This window comes from Oryx dammah, unplaced genomic scaffold, assembly GCF_014754425.2.
Source record: "Oryx dammah isolate SB20612 unplaced genomic scaffold, SCBI_Odam_1.1 HiC_scaffold_2, whole genome shotgun sequence".
NCBI lineage: Eukaryota > Metazoa > Chordata > Mammalia > Artiodactyla > Bovidae > Oryx > Oryx dammah.
This window is the reverse complement of record NW_024070186.1, coordinates 11,947,388-11,964,503: the sequence shown is the minus strand read 5'-3', so window position 1 is coordinate 11,964,503 and position 17,116 is coordinate 11,947,388.

Here is a 17,116-nt window from a genome sequence, read left to right as displayed (position 1 = left end):
TGGCTACTCCCCGTGCGTCCACCCCGCCCCCGGCCGCAGCCCCCGCCGCCCACCCCGGAGCTCCTGGCGCGCCGCTCGGTATCCTTCGTGTCTACCCACCCAGCGCTGGACTCCCGTCACACTGTTCACAGCTCGCGGCTGTGCCGGAAAGAGGCGCCCCTCCCCGCGCCCCGCCAACCCCTGGCTGCAAGTGCCCCTTGGACGAGGGCCGCCCCCTGACTTGGGCACCGCCTGTCGCGCAGACACCACAGCAAGAAGTTCTCGAGCTTTGTCCTGAGACGTGCCTGCCCTCACCAACCCACAAACTCCAGCCAGGGGCACTGGTCACTGAGCCAGGCAGAACAGCACTGTGGGGTTGGAAGGAGCCCCTGACCCCCCCCCCCTCCCCGTTGCAGACGGCTGTGTGGATCATCCTGCCCCAAATTTGGTCTGGTAGGTGCCTCTGGATTCCATCAGCTCCTTCTGTCAATCATGCGGGACTCCAGCAAGTGCAGGCACTGCTCCCCTCCTCTTCTCCCCCACCCAACGCCAGGAGGCAGAGCAGATTGGGGGAGGGGTACAAAGACAAAGGAGGGGCCCAGAGGCCAAGTTGGACCAAGCAGAATGTCCCTGGAGGGATCCCAGGAAGGGAACATCCAGTCCTGGTGTCTGGCTTCACAGCCTCCTGGCCAGTGCCTCCCCGACCCTGATCACAGCAAGACCAGCCCCCTGGATGTGGCCTGTCTTGTGCTGTGCAATCTTTGACAGTGAGGGACACTGGCAGGGAGGATACTTGTGGGTCAGGAGCAGGGAGGTTCAGGTGCCCAGGCTGTGACCCTCAGGCCGGAGCATTGAGAAGCAGCCCCTGTGGGAGGTGCCTCACAACCTGAGAAAGTGGCTGTTCCCTCCCTCTGCAGGAAAAGCTGGCACCAAGGAGCATGGCCGGTCGGGAACCCAGCACTAGTCAGCCATCACAGCTGGCCAAGCTTGGAAACTGGGCCGGCCCAGAACAGCAGTGCAGCCCCTCAGAGAGCAGGACAGACAGCACCCGGGGACCTGGTGTGCACAGGTGTGCAGAGAGTGGCTTCCCTCTTAGGTGGGATCAGAGCTCCTCCCCCACGTCCCTCACCTGGTGGCCCCTCTCTGGCACTTGGGTGTGTGTAGAGCCCAAGCCTTGCCTCATTCTGGTCTCTGGCCACACAAAGCCCAGGGAGCTGGCCGGAGCTGGGCTCTGGGTGGATGGAGGGGTCACACTCACCACTGGCCCCCACCACCCAAGATCTGGCCAGGGCTGCCTTGTCTGGCTGGGCCATGAGCATTGTCACCAGAAGGGGGCAGCTACTCGGCGGGAAGAGGGAAGGGCTTCCAGAGTCCAGGATGTGATTCTGCTGCCAGGAGCGGCCTGGGCACCAGACTGTGGCTCGCTAAGGCCCTGTGTCTGCAGCAGGCTGGAAAGTGAGGCTGTCAAGCAGTTGTTCATTGTTCAGTTGCTCAGGCCCATTTGACTTTTGCAGCCTCGTGGATGGCAGCACGGAGTTTGCTCAAACTCATGTCCGTTGAGTCAGTGATGCCATCCAACCATTTCATCCTCTGTTGCCCCCTTCTCCTGCCCTCAGACTTTCCCAGCATCAGGCAGAGAGATGTGCAAAAACAGATGGTTTGGGGGCCAGCTCATTGTGGGGGATGGGTCTTGTGCTCCAGTCATCGTGGTTGTAAGGGGTGGTCTTGGCTTTAACAGTTCGTGTCAGATGTTTATGTACCTGCTCTGCACAGGATCGGGGCAGCTGCTGTGGGGGGTGCAGAGGGAGTGAGAGTGGGTCCCCAGGTGGACCCTTACCTGGAGGGTCAGGATGGTCCCGCAGCACTGAACCACAGTTTCACCAGCCTGTAGGCTCCAGTTATGTCTGCTCCCAGAGATGGCCAGGGTCTATAGCCCTGCCAGAGCCCTCCCCTCCCGAAGGGGTGCTCAAGAGGGTTCAGCATTGCAGCCCCGAGCCCATACATGGCCCACCCAGCCCTGTCTCCCCCGCAGTGGGGTGCCCCAGTCTGTCAGCTCCAAGCGTCCCCAGCTCACCACCTCCTGTGACCCCCCCCAAATATATCCCATCCCCCTTCCGCCCCCTTCCCTCCCCAGAACCAGGTAGAGCCCGATACCCCACGTCCAGGTTGAGACAGGGAGGGGCCTGCCCATGGCCGTGTAGGCCAGCCTGCCTGTCCACCTCTGGAACACACCTCCCCCTAGGGGTGTTGTAGCCACGTGTTCCAGGAAACAAACTCACTCAGAGGGACAACGCAGATGGTAGAGTGCAGTTCATTACACCGGCGGGCCCAAGGCCGAGTCTCCTTTTAGCCAAGGATCCCAACTGGTTTTTGTGAAAACCTTATATACTCTAAGTGCAGATGCCCAAACCCACCTCCCCAAATTCCTTGAAACTAATCTGAACAAAGGAAAAGAAAGATACAATCAAAGTTAACCTGTGATTCGTATGCCTGAAGCCTAGGTAGTTAACAGTAGATAATTATCAATAGGCCTGTGGTCATACCCCAATAAGCATAATAGAATTTATGATTCTATTCAGTTACACAGATAATTAGGGTATTCTTTTAGGCAACGTGGGCTTCCCTGGTGGCTCAGAGGGTAAAGCATCTGTCTGCAATGCAGGAGACCTGGGTTCTATCCCTGGGTCGGGAAGATCACCTAGAGAAGGAAATGGCAGCCCACTCCAGTACTCTTGCCTGGAAAATCCCAGGGATGGAGGAGCCCACTAGGCTACAGTCCATGGGGTCACAAAGAGTCGGACACAACTGAACGATGTCACTTTCATTTTAGGCAAGGTAGAGTCTAGGTACGAGGCCTTGGGCTCTTCCATCTGGGGGGCCTGGTTTTCCAGTTGGTATGTCATTTCCATAGATACTGGGCATATAGCTCAAAGTCCACAGTCCAGCCCAAGACGGAGTCCTGCTTTCAAGATGAAGCCTGTTCTGTCTGTTTCCTCCTTCAGGAGGACTTAGAGGGGGGCTCATCCTTAGGGATCCAAGGCACCCTGTCTCCCAAAGCAGGGGACCTCTAGGATCTAATGCCTGATAATGTAAGGTGGGGCTGATATAATAATAAAGAGCACATGACTGTACTGTTCTTGAATCATCCTGAAACCATCCCCCCAACACCACCCATGGAAAAGTTGCCTCCTTACAAGACTGGTCCCTGGTGTCAAAAAGGTTTGGGATGACTATTCCCAGGCTTCATGGGCTGGTGGTGGACTTCTCCCAGGATTTGCGGGTGGGTGGTGGACTTCTCCCTGCTGCTAGCTCCTGCCCAGGCCTCTCGGGCTCTGTGGGAACACCGTAGCCCAATCCAAGGAGCCAGTGCATTCCCAAAAGGAGGGCCCAGGGATGGGGTTTGGGGGAGACCTTGAGCTGCTCTGAGGAGAGAGTGGGGAAGGACATGTAGACTTAAAAAATATTCACAACCTAAAAGTTGAGAGTTGTGTTTTATTCTATTCTGTGGGAATTCTTAAGACTTAAGACTGGGAGGCAGCATCTCAAGTAACCCTAATAGAACAGCTCCGAGGAGGTGGGGGGAGCAGGAAAAGAGCCAGTTTCTGTAGAAGTTTTGCAACAAAGGGCAGGTAGTCAGAACATCAAAAGATGTTTGATAATTAAAGAAAAGGAGATATCCCCAGTCAAGGAATTCAGTGCTTTGCTATGGATGGGTGATGCAAGAGTCTGAGTTCACTGACCTCATCCCTTTGATGTGCACCTCAGCCGTGTGGGGCCAGCACTCCATGTTTTCACACCCTGAGTTTCCCCAGGGCTCACCATGGGGGCATGGCTGCAGTCTGATGGCTGATAGATGGCAGGCTTCTTTCCTTCCTGAGTTCCCTCAGGGCTCGCAGACTCAGGTTGGAGGGATACAGTCGCAAATAACTGTGACATCCTTGTTTACTGATAGTCTATTTCTCAAACATGCACAGACCAGAGGCTGACCATCTCAACTGCAAATGCCCAGCAAGGCGGGGCGGGGAAGGGACAGGAGCCAAGTGACCTCTGCTGAATGGGACCAGACTGAGGGGGCAGGAGCACAGCAAGAAGGAGGGGGAGAGATAGAGAGACAGACAGATGTGCTGGGGAAGGGAGGAAGACAGACATGGGGGGCACGGGACAGGTGGCAGTACTCAACACTGAAGGGGCACAGGCCCATGGACCTGCTCTGCACACCTTGGCCGCCCCAGGGTCAGAGCCCCTTGGGGAACCCATGGCATCTGGCCTGGAAGGCAAGTGTGGTGGACAGTGCATTCCCCTAAACCTCAACCTTGGTGACATGTCACCTCTGGAAGCAAGGCTGAGACCAGGTGCCAACATACACAGACACCCAACGCACACACAGGCACCCAACGTGAACCTTCTGGGAAGGGTACCTCCAAGGCGCCCAGGGAGCTGCCCGGCATGTGGTCAGGCCAGGGGCTGGCTCTGAAGCACTGCTCTGCAGTGGAGCAGCCCCAAGGGTTCTGCCCTGCCGGGAGCGTGTACTGGAGTCTCTGTGCCCAGAAGACTCAGGTAAAGGTTTTAGGAGGATTGAGGCGACTGCACGGGGAGAAGGACATGGGGACAGGGCACCTCCCAGGCGCAGGGCACACAGTCATGCAGCGTTGCTTTCAGATAGAGCATAGGAGTCCGTGCTGGGGGTTCAGGATGTCAGGTAAAGGGCCTCATCCTCCCCCGGGGTGAAACGGAGGCTTGAGTGCCCTCAAATCCACCCCAGGGTCACGGAGCCTCGGGCTGGCGAGGTTGTGTTAGGGCAGTTGCAAACAAGCTGAGCCCTGTCAGTGCAGGCAGGAGTCTGCTGTCTGGAGCACAGCTCTCTGTTTGAAGGTGTGCATGTCCTGGGGTAGGGGTGGGGAGCAGTGGTGGGGTCACTCCTTGAGTTTGACCCAGGAGGACAGGAGATAATGGGGAGGTTTGAGTTGTGAAGGACTTGCCCAGCCCACTCCTGCCTCTCAGATGTGGCCTGGTGGAGAGGTTCTGACAGTCACATGGTTTTGCACTGGAATGCAGAAGTGTGCAGGGTGGCGTCACGTCCAGCCACGAGGGAATGCTGACTCTTGTGGCAATATTCGAGAGGTCCACGGAACATGCATGCGTGTGTAGGAGACTTAAGTCCCACGATGAGCGCTTTTGATAATATTTTTATATAAAATGCAGTATGCATAGGGAGAACAGACATCTTTTTTTCCCCCAAAATTTGGTAGGTAAGTTTAAAAGATGACACCAAATCAAGCTGCAAATCAAAGTTCAAACCAATTTGAAGACATGAAAAATCACTTAGGCCAGGTTCTCGGATCTTAACTCCGTAAAACTCAATATGAATGATACAAGACAGTGCAGTCAAACCTGACTGGTTGAAAATTTCCAGTTGTTCTTCCCAAGGAGTCATGGGTCAAAGAGGAAGTCAGGCTTCTGGGGGTAAACACCCGTCACCAGAGTGGGTGGGGCCCCGAGAAAGGGCCCACGGAGAATTCCCTGTGAGAGCTTGTTCATTTCCTGGTGCTACTACTGAAATGAAAGCCACAGCAGTTAACTCAGAAATGGGATAAAATGGACAAGCAAAGTATGGAAAGAAGGAAGTAAGGAGGAAAGACAGAAATTCATTCATTGGAAAGCACATACAGATTGTTTTTTAAAAATCCAAAAGGTAGTTCCTCAAAAGACTAAAATAACACGGCATAAGGAATGCTCTGGTCAATTTGACCAAGAAACAGAGTAACAGCAGGTATCCCCCAAAACGAATGGGGCTGACGGACAGGGCTTACAGTTTGGGGGGGTCTGTGCACAGCCCCCTCCCCCGACGACAACTGTGATGTCTGGGAAAATGGACACGGAACACTGGCTGCCCTCACTCTGACCTCGTTTCACCTTTGGCAGAACCTCTATCTACAGAGACTTGACGGCCTCTTCATTTAATGCAGTCCTGCTCATGTCTCAGGAGGAGCTGTCTGTTCTATGAAACTTGGCAAATTACAGTTACAGTTCATCTCTAAGGCTAAATGAGACAGGATAGCCGAGGAACTCCCTCTTCCATGGTGTTAGTCCAGCACCCGGATGGATGGGCGAGGACCACTGACTGCTGCTGGGGGAGGGATCCCCTGAGCCGGGCCCACATCGACCATGGGGCACTTGGGGAGAAGGGAGACCCACACCAGTGGGGAGACTTGGACACAGGAGGTATCACCCTGGCTAGCGGGCTGGAGGGGGATTGGGGGCATGCAGTCGGAATGATGAGGACACTGGGACAGGGAGGATGAGGAGGTGAGGCCAGGCGCTGGGCAGTGTTCCACCCCGACCACTGGTGGTCCCCCCGGAAGATCCGAGTGCATCAGCCTGCACTGTGGGGAGAGACCAACCCCAAAGCACAGGAGGGGTTTGGCCTGGGAGGGTGGCCTGGGGGCTGAGAAGGTGGGGATTGGGGGGCAGGGAATGGTCGCTGTGGGAGATGGGTGTGAAGTCACAAGGAGGCTGAGGTTGAGAGTGTGTTCCAACCCAGTGTGCATCTGACCTTCCTCCCATGCAGCTCAAGGCTCCAGGGCACGGGCTGACCTGTGACTGAGGGCCAGGTTGCCGGCACCCCGTCCACTTCATAGCCCCAGTTGCCATCACCCACAGCGTTTCCCCTGCCTCTCCTCTTGCTCCCTCAGACCCTGTTGCCCACCACCCTCTTCTTCCGCTGCCTATTTCCCTGTCAGCACCAGCTGGGGCTGGACCCCCAGAAGATGAGGGAGATGACGGGGGTCCCATGGCCTTTAACCCACTTAAGCAAGGCAGGGCAAGGTTTACAGAATCAAGTTCATTGAGATGCAAGTTAAATGAATTAATCGTGCTGGGAAGTGTGCAGTTCAAGGCATTCTGACAGCTCAGCCCCCACCTCTGCACCCACCCTATACAGAGTGCTGTGCATCCACCCAGAGAGACCCCAGGCCCCTCCCAGCCACTGTCCCCACCCCACCCCCACCCCCGGATGCAGGCAGGCTCTGAGCGACTCCCCTTGGGATGGTTTTGAGGGCTGAGGGTTTATGGAGTTGGGCTTCTGGGGACCCACTCAGAGGCTCCTCCCTGGGGGCTCTGAGTAGATTCCATACACAGACATGCCTCCCGTGCTCACCCTCCACTCCCTAGTGGCCCTTTGGGTGGTTGACAGTTTTAAGGATTATAGATACAATGCTGCCAACATCTGTGCACCAGTGTTTTGGTGAATATGTGAGTAGATGCATGAGAGTGGACTGGGGGGTCTAACTCTGCGAGAAACTGCCTATGTTCCAGGACGGTGCCATAGTCTTTCCACAGCCTCGTCAGCACTGAGAGCTGTCAGCTCCTTAAACACCAGCCTTTCTCACCTGGAGCATGTTCCCATGTGCTCATTAGTGGTTTGTGTGTATCTTTGTTAGTGAGTGAAGTCGCTCAGTCGTGTCCGAATCTTTGTGACCCCATGGACTGTAGCCTATCAGGCTCCTCCATCCATGGGATATTCCAGGCAAGAGTGCTGGACCCAGGAATCGAACCCGGGTCTCCTGCATTGCAGGTAGACGCTTTACCGTCTGAGCCACCAGGGAGTGCTGTTCAAAGGTAGGAGATTGATAGGAGATTGGACGTTTGTAACCAGCCAACCTCCTCTTTGGGTTTCCTGAGACAAGAGATAGGTGGGCTCTAGTTGAGGAATTTACAATCAGTCTCCTGTTTGCTCTCCAAAATGGAAGTAACAATCAAAGCAGGGTAAATAGTCTTTGTCCCTTGTAAACATCTCAAGGAAATAATCATGGCCAGGACAAAGGGAGGCCAAACCTTGTCCGAGTGAGGGATTAAGAGCTCTCTGCCTCCCCATTTTAGGATAAGGGAGACACTACACATGCACAGAAAGGCTCCTTGGGGTTAAAAATCAGAGGATGATTCCAGGCCATAATGAGTCTTGCTCCTCCCAGAAGCCTTCACATCGAGATCCATCTTGGCTCAAGAGCGTGCGCACCCCAGGGGAGGGTCCTGAGACAAATTAACCAGGGTGGTGGTGGTGGGGAACAAAGCAAGAGGATTGGCCTGAGGGAAGACAGACCTGGAAAACTGCCTCCTTATAAAGGATTTAAACTTAACCAAAGACATGACTTTCTCTCTGAGCTTGCTCATGCACCTTTCTGTATGTACTGCTCTTTTCAATAAATGTCTTCCTTTACTCTTTATCTTCTGCCTCCTTGCCTGAATTCATTCTTGACTAGGCTAGGACTAGGGACTCAGCCCTAACTGCTGGCTCCTGTGGTCCAGTGGTTAGGACTCCCTGTCTGGAAAACTGAGGCCTTGCTTCCACCTTCCGCTCACTGCTGCTCGCTGCAAGCTGCCGTTTACTGCTGTGGGCTTCCGGAATCAAAGCCTGTGTATTTTAAAAACAGGATATTTGTCTTCTGTTTGGTGAGTTGTAAAAGTTGCTATGTATTCTGGTTACCATTTCTGTGTTAGACACATGGAATATTAATATTCTCCTCCAGGTATTATAGTTGTTTTTCAGTCTCTCAGTCGTGTCTAACTCTGCAATCCCATCGACTGCAGAATGCCAGGCCTCCCTGTCCTTCACCAACTCCCGGAGCTTCCTCAAACTCATGTCCTTTGAGTCAGTGATGCCATCCAACCATCTCATCCTCTGTCACTCCCTTCTCCTCCTGCCCTCAACCTTTCCCAGCATCAGAGTCTTTTCTAGTGAGTCTGCTCTTTGCATCAGGTGGCCAAAGTATTGGAGCTTCAGCATCAGTCCTTCCAATGAATATTCAGAATTTATTTCCTTTAGAATTGACTGGTTTGGCATTTGAGTCAGTTCTAATGAGGTGGATAAAACTGGAGCCTATTATACAGAGTGAAATAAGTCAGAAAGAAAAACACCAATACAGTATATTAATGCATATATATATATGCAATTTAGAAAGATGGTAACGATGACCCTATATGCGAGACAGCAAAAGAGACACAGATGTAAAGAACAGACTTTTGGACTGTGGGAGAAGGCGAGGGTGGGATGATTTGAGAGAATAGCATTGAAACATGTATATTACCATATGTGAAATAGATGACCAGTCCAAGTTCGATGCATGAAGCAGGGCACTCAAAGCTGGTGCACTGGGACGACCCAGAGGGATGGGATGGGGAGGGAGCTGGGGGTGTGGATGGGGGGTTGGGACCGGGGGACACATGTCCACTCATGGCTAATTCATGTCAATGTATGGCAAAACCCACTGCAATATTGTAAAGTAATTAGCCTCCAATTAAAATAAATAAATACATTTTTAAAAAAAGAATTGACTGGTTTGATCTCCTTACTATCCAAGAGACTCTCAAGGGTCTTCTCTAGCACCATAGTTCGAAAGCATCAGTTCTTTGGCGCTCAGCCTTCTTTATGGTCTGGCTCTCACATTCCGTACATGACTACTGGAAAAACCATAGCTTTGACTAGCAGGCCTTTGTCAGCAAAATGTCCGTGCTCTTTTATCATGCTGTCTATGTTTGTCATAACTTTTCTTCCAAGGAGCAAGCATCTTCTAATTTCATGGCTGCTGTCACTGTCTGAAGTGATTTTGGAGTCCAAGAAAATAAAGTCTGTCACTGTTTCAATTCCCCCCCCCATCTATTTACTTTAAATTTAAATATGACATATAGCTAGTGGCTCCCCAAATGAACAACACAGGTCTAGAAGTTTTACAGATTAAGTTTTTAAACTGAGGTTTGTCAACCGAAAAAAAAAAAAAGCACCACGTGAGAGCCGTGCGTTCAGTTTTATTTGGAGACTCGTGGAGGACTGGAGCCCAGGACACAGCCTCTCAGTCCTGAGGAGCTGCTCTGCAGAGGTAACGGGGGAAGGTCAGTACATAAGTGATTTTCGCGAAGGTACATGTGCAGTGAAGTAGGAGGTCCCCACTGGTCACCAGGGGCACATGCCTCTGTTAATGGTTTTCGTGCTTTCTAGATCTGAGAAGATACAAGAAACTGTGTTCATAACATTTTCTTCTAAAAATATCTAACTCTTTGAAGTCCTGTTCTTCCAGTTTTCCCAGAGCTCTTCACCCAGAGTGCCTCATTCCTGATCTCTACCCTGAACTCCTTTCAGGGTGTGTTAAAGGTCAAGACTGTTGTGGTCAGTGACTTGATTCTCATAGTACTAGACCTTCAGTCATCAGGTTCATGCCCATTTCAGATGAGTGTTTGTGAATGCAGGTACCCAGTGGATAACCAGCTGTCCTTGACTGGGCTCCCCACAACTGAATTCTTCTGACGCTTTTGTTGAAAGTCAGTTGTCTCCGTACATGTAGGTCTTTTTCTGGACTCCTCCATTCCCTTTGATTTCTCTGTGTATGAGCCCTCCCACTTTTCTCTTCTTTCTCGAAATCGTTCTGGCTATTGAATGTTCCTTACATGGCCATGTGAGTTTCGAATCAGCTTCTCAATTTCTACAAAATAAAAAGCCTGTTGAGATTTTGATTGGGTTGTATTGAATCTATACAGCAACTCTGAGAGAATTTTCACCCAAGCAATGAGCCTCCCAATCCATGAACATGGTACATCGCCCCAATTTTTAGACATTCTTCAATTTCTCAAAGCAGTACTTTGTCATTTTCAGTTAAAGAACCTGAAAATTTTCATTAAATTATGTATTGTATCAAGAAGAAGAAAATAACTTACTGAAAACTTGCATGTTCTTTACACTGAAAACTACAAAACATTGCTGTGAGAAATTGAAGGTGTTTTATTATTTTAATGTGGCTCCCCAGGTGGTGATAGTGGTAAAGAATCCACCTGCCAATGCAGGAGACTCAAGAGAGGCAGGTTCTATCCCTGGGTTGGGAAGATCCCCTGGAGGAGGATATAGCAACCCACTCCAGTATTCTTGCCTGGAGAATTCCATGGACAGAGGAGCCTGGTGGGCTACAGTCCATAGGATCGCAAAGAGTCAGACACGACTGAAGCAACTTAGCACGGATGATTTTATTGTGACTGTAGTTCTGTTTTCAAATTTTTATTTACCTATTATTTGTTTCTAATGTATAGAAACACTGTTTTTTGTATGAACTTTGTGTCCTGTTACCTTGCTAAATTCACTTATTGATGCTAGTAATTTTGAATTGATTCCTTAGACTTTCCTGCACTCACAGTCATGCTATCTGTTAGTAGAGATTTTCACGTCTTCTTTTCCGATTGTTCTGCCTCTGTTTCTTTTTCTTACCTTATCACATTGACTCTCATGTGAGAGCCAACATCCTTGCCTTGCTCCCAGCCTCAGAGCATCTAGTCTCTCACCACTAAGAAGGATGTTATGTGGACATTTTAAAAATAGCTTGTGTCCAGTGTCCACTGCCAGTGATCTCAGGGCTGCTGGATGGAAAACCCCTCTAACCCCAAATGCTTCACGTAGCTGATGTTACTCCACGTGGGAGAGAAGGCTAAGGATGCTGATGCTTCTGGAGGGCGAAGAGGCTTCTTCTGTGTTAAGCAGGAAGGCACATTCAAACAGGCAAATTCTACCTTGCACTGGCCCTTTTTCCACTGGTTATTTTAATGTCTTTTGAGCACTTTCTTACTGTTATTTGATTTTAGTATTATTATTCTTAGCAGGTTCTTTATGGTTCCAAAGAGGTCTAAATGCCTCTCATCTCTCCTTAGATGGGTTTTTCAGCCATGAATTTATAATAGTGACTGTTGGGAGACTTGGAGGAGGGGTCCATGTGAGCAGGCTGGGGTCGACCCATTGGACCTGCTGGGCCAGGACTTGTCCACAGGGGCTGGTCCCCCAGGGGGACGCTATAAGAATGCTGTAGTTGTGCTCTGCTCTGGGTTGGAGAAGGGGGTGCAGGCAGTGGCAGGCCAGGGTGGAGGACACGCCATGTAAGGAAGGGACAAGGATGGCCCTCAGTTTGTGGCTCACTGGGATGAAAGATATTGAGAGGACTCAATGATCTCAGGCCCAGCCCATAGAGACTGCAGGGTCAGGTGGGTCAGTAGTGCTTACTCCACATCCTAGCTCAGCCACCACCAACTTCAGAGCTTCACGGAGAGGTGGTAAGGCTGTTGGACTTGGCTCAGCCTCCCAAAGTTGACCCCTGTGTCTCTCCTGAGGGCCAGGGTTGGGGGTGGCTGGTGGGGGGGCTGTACCTGATGAGCTTGAAAGCCCAGGGTGGGGACAGGGACATGCCCCGTGTCATCAGTGCTCCCTTACCCCCTTTCCAGACCTCTGGGGCTTGCTGCCACCCATCCTTGTGCCAGGACCTGACCTCCGCACTACCCACCCTTCCCCACACTGCCACCGGCCCAGCTGGTTTCAAAGCATCCAATTGAAGGCTGTTTGCAGCAGCGGGGGGGGGGTGGTGGTGGGGTGGGTTGTGTGGCAGAGAGACCCATCATGGCCTCTGCAGAGCTGGGGACGGGCTCAGCCTGTGGGCCTGAAGGTGGTGACATAAGGGGAGAGGCCCGTTTCCAGGCTGCAGATAAACAATTGAGAACCACCCCTCACTGCTGGCCCATGCTAACAATGAAAGACCTTGCCATTGTGTGAATCACACCTCCACAAAGCTGTGAAGGACTGCTGTTTAAAAAAGCAAACCCTGGAGCCACTCAGAGGACCTGACTGGGCTGCACAAGTCGGAAGTGTGCTGCAGCGAGACACCACAGGCTGCAGAAGCCACATCCTGACACGTGCACAGCGACTGGTGTCTGGAAGAGGCAGTAAACACCGATCACACGCCACTGCTCTGATCGTACTTCTCTGTGTGCGCAGGGTGTGTGTAAACACGCGTGCAAGAGTGTGAGTGTGAAAGACATTGCTGCTGCTGCTAAGTCGCTTCAGTCGTGTCTGTCTCTGTGCGACCCCATAGATGGCAGCCCACCAGGCTCCCCCGTCCCTGGGATCTCCAGGCAAGAACACTGGAGTGGGTTGCCATTGCCTTCTCCAATGCATGAAAGTGAAAAGTGAAAGTGAAGTCACTCAGTCGTGTCCGACCCTTAGCACCCCATGGACTGCAGCCTACCAGGCTCCTCCGTCCATGGGATTTTCCAGGCAGTAAAGACATTGAGAGGACTCAATGATCTCAGGTCCAGCCCATAGAGACTGCAGGGTTAGGTGGGTTAGTAGTGCTTACTCCATATCCCGGCCTCCATGACCCCTCCATTCCTCCTCCACCCCTCCACCCCCCACCCCCCGTCACCCCTACCCACCTCTCCTCTCTCTGCCTCTCCCAGATCCTTCCACCCCTCCCCTCTGCATCCCTCCCTCCCACCCCTCCCCTCCCCACCTCTCCCCCCAAGCCCTCCTTTCCCTGCCCCTCCCCTCCCTACCTTTCCTCTCCCCATCCCTCCCCTCCCTGCCTCTCCCCCGCCAGCCCTCCCCCTGCTTCCAGATGCACACTCTGGTTCTCTCCCTTGTCCATCTCTGTGTGTGTCCCCTGGTGGTCCCCACAGCCCCTCTTGCAGCTCCGGAGGCAGAGACTGTCCCCTCTGGGGGTGCCAGGACCCAGAAGAGGGAGGCGCATGGAACAAGTGAGCAGGGCCCTCAGGTAAGAGTGTCCTCCGTGTTCTGTGGCGTTGTTCTCTGCTCCTCTGTCCAGTGAGAGCGAGGAAGCAGAAGGACCCATGCTGGAAAAAGCCTCGGGCCAGTGGCCGGCCATGAGGGGGCAGTGCAGCTCTGCGTGTAGCTGAGTAATGCGTCTGGTCTGGGGAAACTGGGGGGTCCCTGGGTGGAGGGACAAGCACGTCACTGTTGTACCTGGACCGGGTCAGGAGGAGGTGCCTTGCCTGGAGCAGCCCCAGGGCCCCAGCCCTTCCTCAGCAATCCCTCCAGCTGAGGCCCTCGTGGGTGCCCAGCCCTATTGTCCTGGGCTGAGCACTCTCCTGTGGGGGTCTGCTGGACCCAGGACCTGCCTGCCTGCCCGCCCTGCCCCATGCCCAAGTTATGGTGGGACAACATGTACCCCTGCTTCGTGGCTTTTGCACAGACCTGGGGCATGAGGAACTCTTTCTCCCTGCAAAACGGGGCCAACAGATGCTCTCATGTTAAAGCACACATATTCTCAGCACTGGAATCTCACTACCTCACATTGCCCCAGAGGAGGAGCCCACCCAACAGGTGAGAAACATTGGCCCTCCCGAGCTGTGAGGCTGGTGACCAGACCCAGCCCCTGATGACTGGGACCAGTGCAGCCTGGTCAGAGGGCAGGGGGCTCTGGGGGCAGGCACTGCACACTGTGAGCCTCCAGCCTTCCCTCTCTGGGGAGCAGAGACACTGCTGAGTGACAAGCCCCTCATTACCCTGAGTGACCATATTGGAGGACCCCTCCCACCAACCCCAGGACACAGTCCCAGAGGAGTCACCGCTGGGGGCTGTGCTTTCACATTTGCTGTCTCCACTCACCCCCACTGGGTCCCCTTGGCACCAACATCACTAGGCCTGGCAATTATTATTACTTAAAAAAAATTCTTTATTTGACTGTGGCTGGATCTTAGTTGCAGTATGTGAGATCTAGTTCTCTAACCAGGGGTCCAACCTGGGCCCCCCACACTGGGAGCGTGGAGTCTCAGCCACAGGACCACCAAGGAAGTCCTTATTATTACTTTTTTACTGTGGTTAAAACATACTTAACATGAAATGTACCACTGTAACTGATTTTAAGTGCACAGCTTAGGGTGATTAAGTTCAATCACGCTGTTGAACAAGCATCGCCACTGTGTCTCCAGAATTTTCCATCTTCCAAATGGATACTCTGCCCCCATGAAACACTCCCCCTCCCCCACCATGTCCCTTCTGTCTCTGTGGATCTGACTTCTCCAGGGACCTCGTATCAGGGGGTCGTTCAGAGTCTGTCCTGTGACTAGCTTATTTAGCTGATTATCATACTGGGGTTCCCTTGTGTTACAGCAGGGGTCAGCGTGTCCTGCCTCCTGAGGCTGAACAATACTCCATCGAGTGCATGGACCGTGTTCTGCTTGTCCATCATCCTCCAGGGGACACTCGGGTCTCTTCCACCTTCTGACTGTCCGGATGCTATGCCATTATTGCTATTGACAAATTGAAGGCAAACATTTCTGTTGGGGTTTTGGGCTTTCCCTACTTTATTTTACTTTTATACATTTTAAAACTTTTACTACTCTTATTTTACTATTAATCCACCGTCCAGATTTACTAGATCCTAATGATTTTGAACAGGCTTCACTGGTGATTCAGCGGTAAATAATCCGCCTGCAATGCAGGAGACTCAGGAGATGTGAGATGGATCCCTGGGTCAGGAAGATCCCCTGGAGGAGGGCATGGCAACCCACTCTAGTATTGCTGCCTGGAGAATTACATGGACAGAGGAGCCTTGTGGGCTACAGTCCATACGTCACAAAGAGTCAGACATGACTGAGCACATGTGCTGGCTATGACTTTGGACACACGCAGCAGTGAGCAGTAGCTGGAAGAGAGACCTTAGTTTCCTTCCCAGGAGTCCTAGCTGCTGGAGCACAGAGCCCAGCAGATAAGCCCTAAATTTCCAGTCCTTGCCTGTCTGGACAAGAAGGAATTCTGACTCAGGGGCAGATGATAAAGAGAAAAGTAACACGTTTGTTGGAAAAAACAGAATACCTATGGAAAGATGCATGAGTGCACTCTGTGATAGGATCTTGAGAGTCGCCCTTGGGGAAGTTTATTATCAGAGACACAGCACAACAAGTGGGACAGCTCCCAGAGAAACAGCGTGTTTAGCTCAGACAGAAGCGAGGCAGAGATGCGCACCGGGAGAGAAAGGGTGTGGGCGTCCCCCATAGAGAGGAGGAGCGCAGTTAGAGGTAGTTCAGTCAATTATATAGGGCGGTTCTCTGGGTCTTTTTTCAACCTTTGGCTAATTATCTGGTTTCATTCTCCATGCCTGACCTACCCTAGGGCCCTCCCCAACTTGTGTGTGTGTGATGGAGTCCAGCCCAGAGGCCTATGGGATCACATATTAGCATCACGTATTAATGGGGGGGTGCCTCCTCCTGTTGACCCCCAAGGAGCCTTTCTGCACATGTGCAATGTCTCCCTTGTACTCCGAGGATGGGGAATATACGACCTCCTAATGGCACCCCACTCCAGCACTCTTGCCTGGAAAATCCCATGGACGGAGGAGCCTGGTAGGCTACAGTCCATGGGGTCGCAAAGAGTAGGACATGACTAAGCGATTTCACTTTCACTTTTCACTTTCATGTATTGGAGAAGGAAATGGCAACCCACTCCAGTGTTCTTGCCTGGAGAATCCCAGGGACAGCAGAGCCTGGTGGGGTCACACAGAGTCGGACACGACTGAGGCGACTTAGCAGCTCTAGCAGCAGCAATCCTTTACTCAGATAACCCCTCTCTGTTCCTGTTGAATCAAGGTGTCTGCAAGAGACAAAGCCTGGCTGTTTATCCTATTTCTGTTGTTACTTCCCGTTTCGGAGAGCAAACAGGAGCCTGACTGTAAATGCCAAACCTGGAGCCTACCTGTCTCAAGCGATGCAAACTGGAGATAACATGTAAGTGTCTGGCCTGAAGTCCATCTTTATTGTCCCCAGAAATGTAAGCAGGAGGCCAGTCGTAAGTGCCCAGCCTAGAGTCCATCCATCTCCTGCCTCACCTTCCATTTTTACTAGAAAACCCAGGGAGCCAACTTTCCCTAACCTCACCCTTCTTGTTCCCCCACCAAGGACCCTGTCGTGCATTCAGGATTTACAGTCTCATCCACGGGTTCATGTCTCCAAATCCTTGACCCTGTTACTGGACCCATTTTAAACCTTTACATAAACAGCCTTGGAACTGGCTTATCTTCCACTGCTTTCTCTGATGGCGAGGCTGTTGAGATGCGTCCTGTCGGGATTTGACCACCAGGTGGCAGGTGGCAGGTGGCTGCTGGCCTCGCCGCCCGGCTTCATAGGCAACCAGGCACAAGAGCCCTGCTTCAGAGCCTAAGAGCTGGGCTGGGCACAGTGCCAGGCAGGCCCACCCTGCCAGCCTGGAACCAGCAGCCCTGGGGGATCAGCAGGGGGTGGTGTGTGGCAGTGGGAAGAGGAGAGTGGGCAGAGCACCCCCACCTGGGTGGGGTGCAGACACCACCTCCCTTCACAAGCAGCAGCC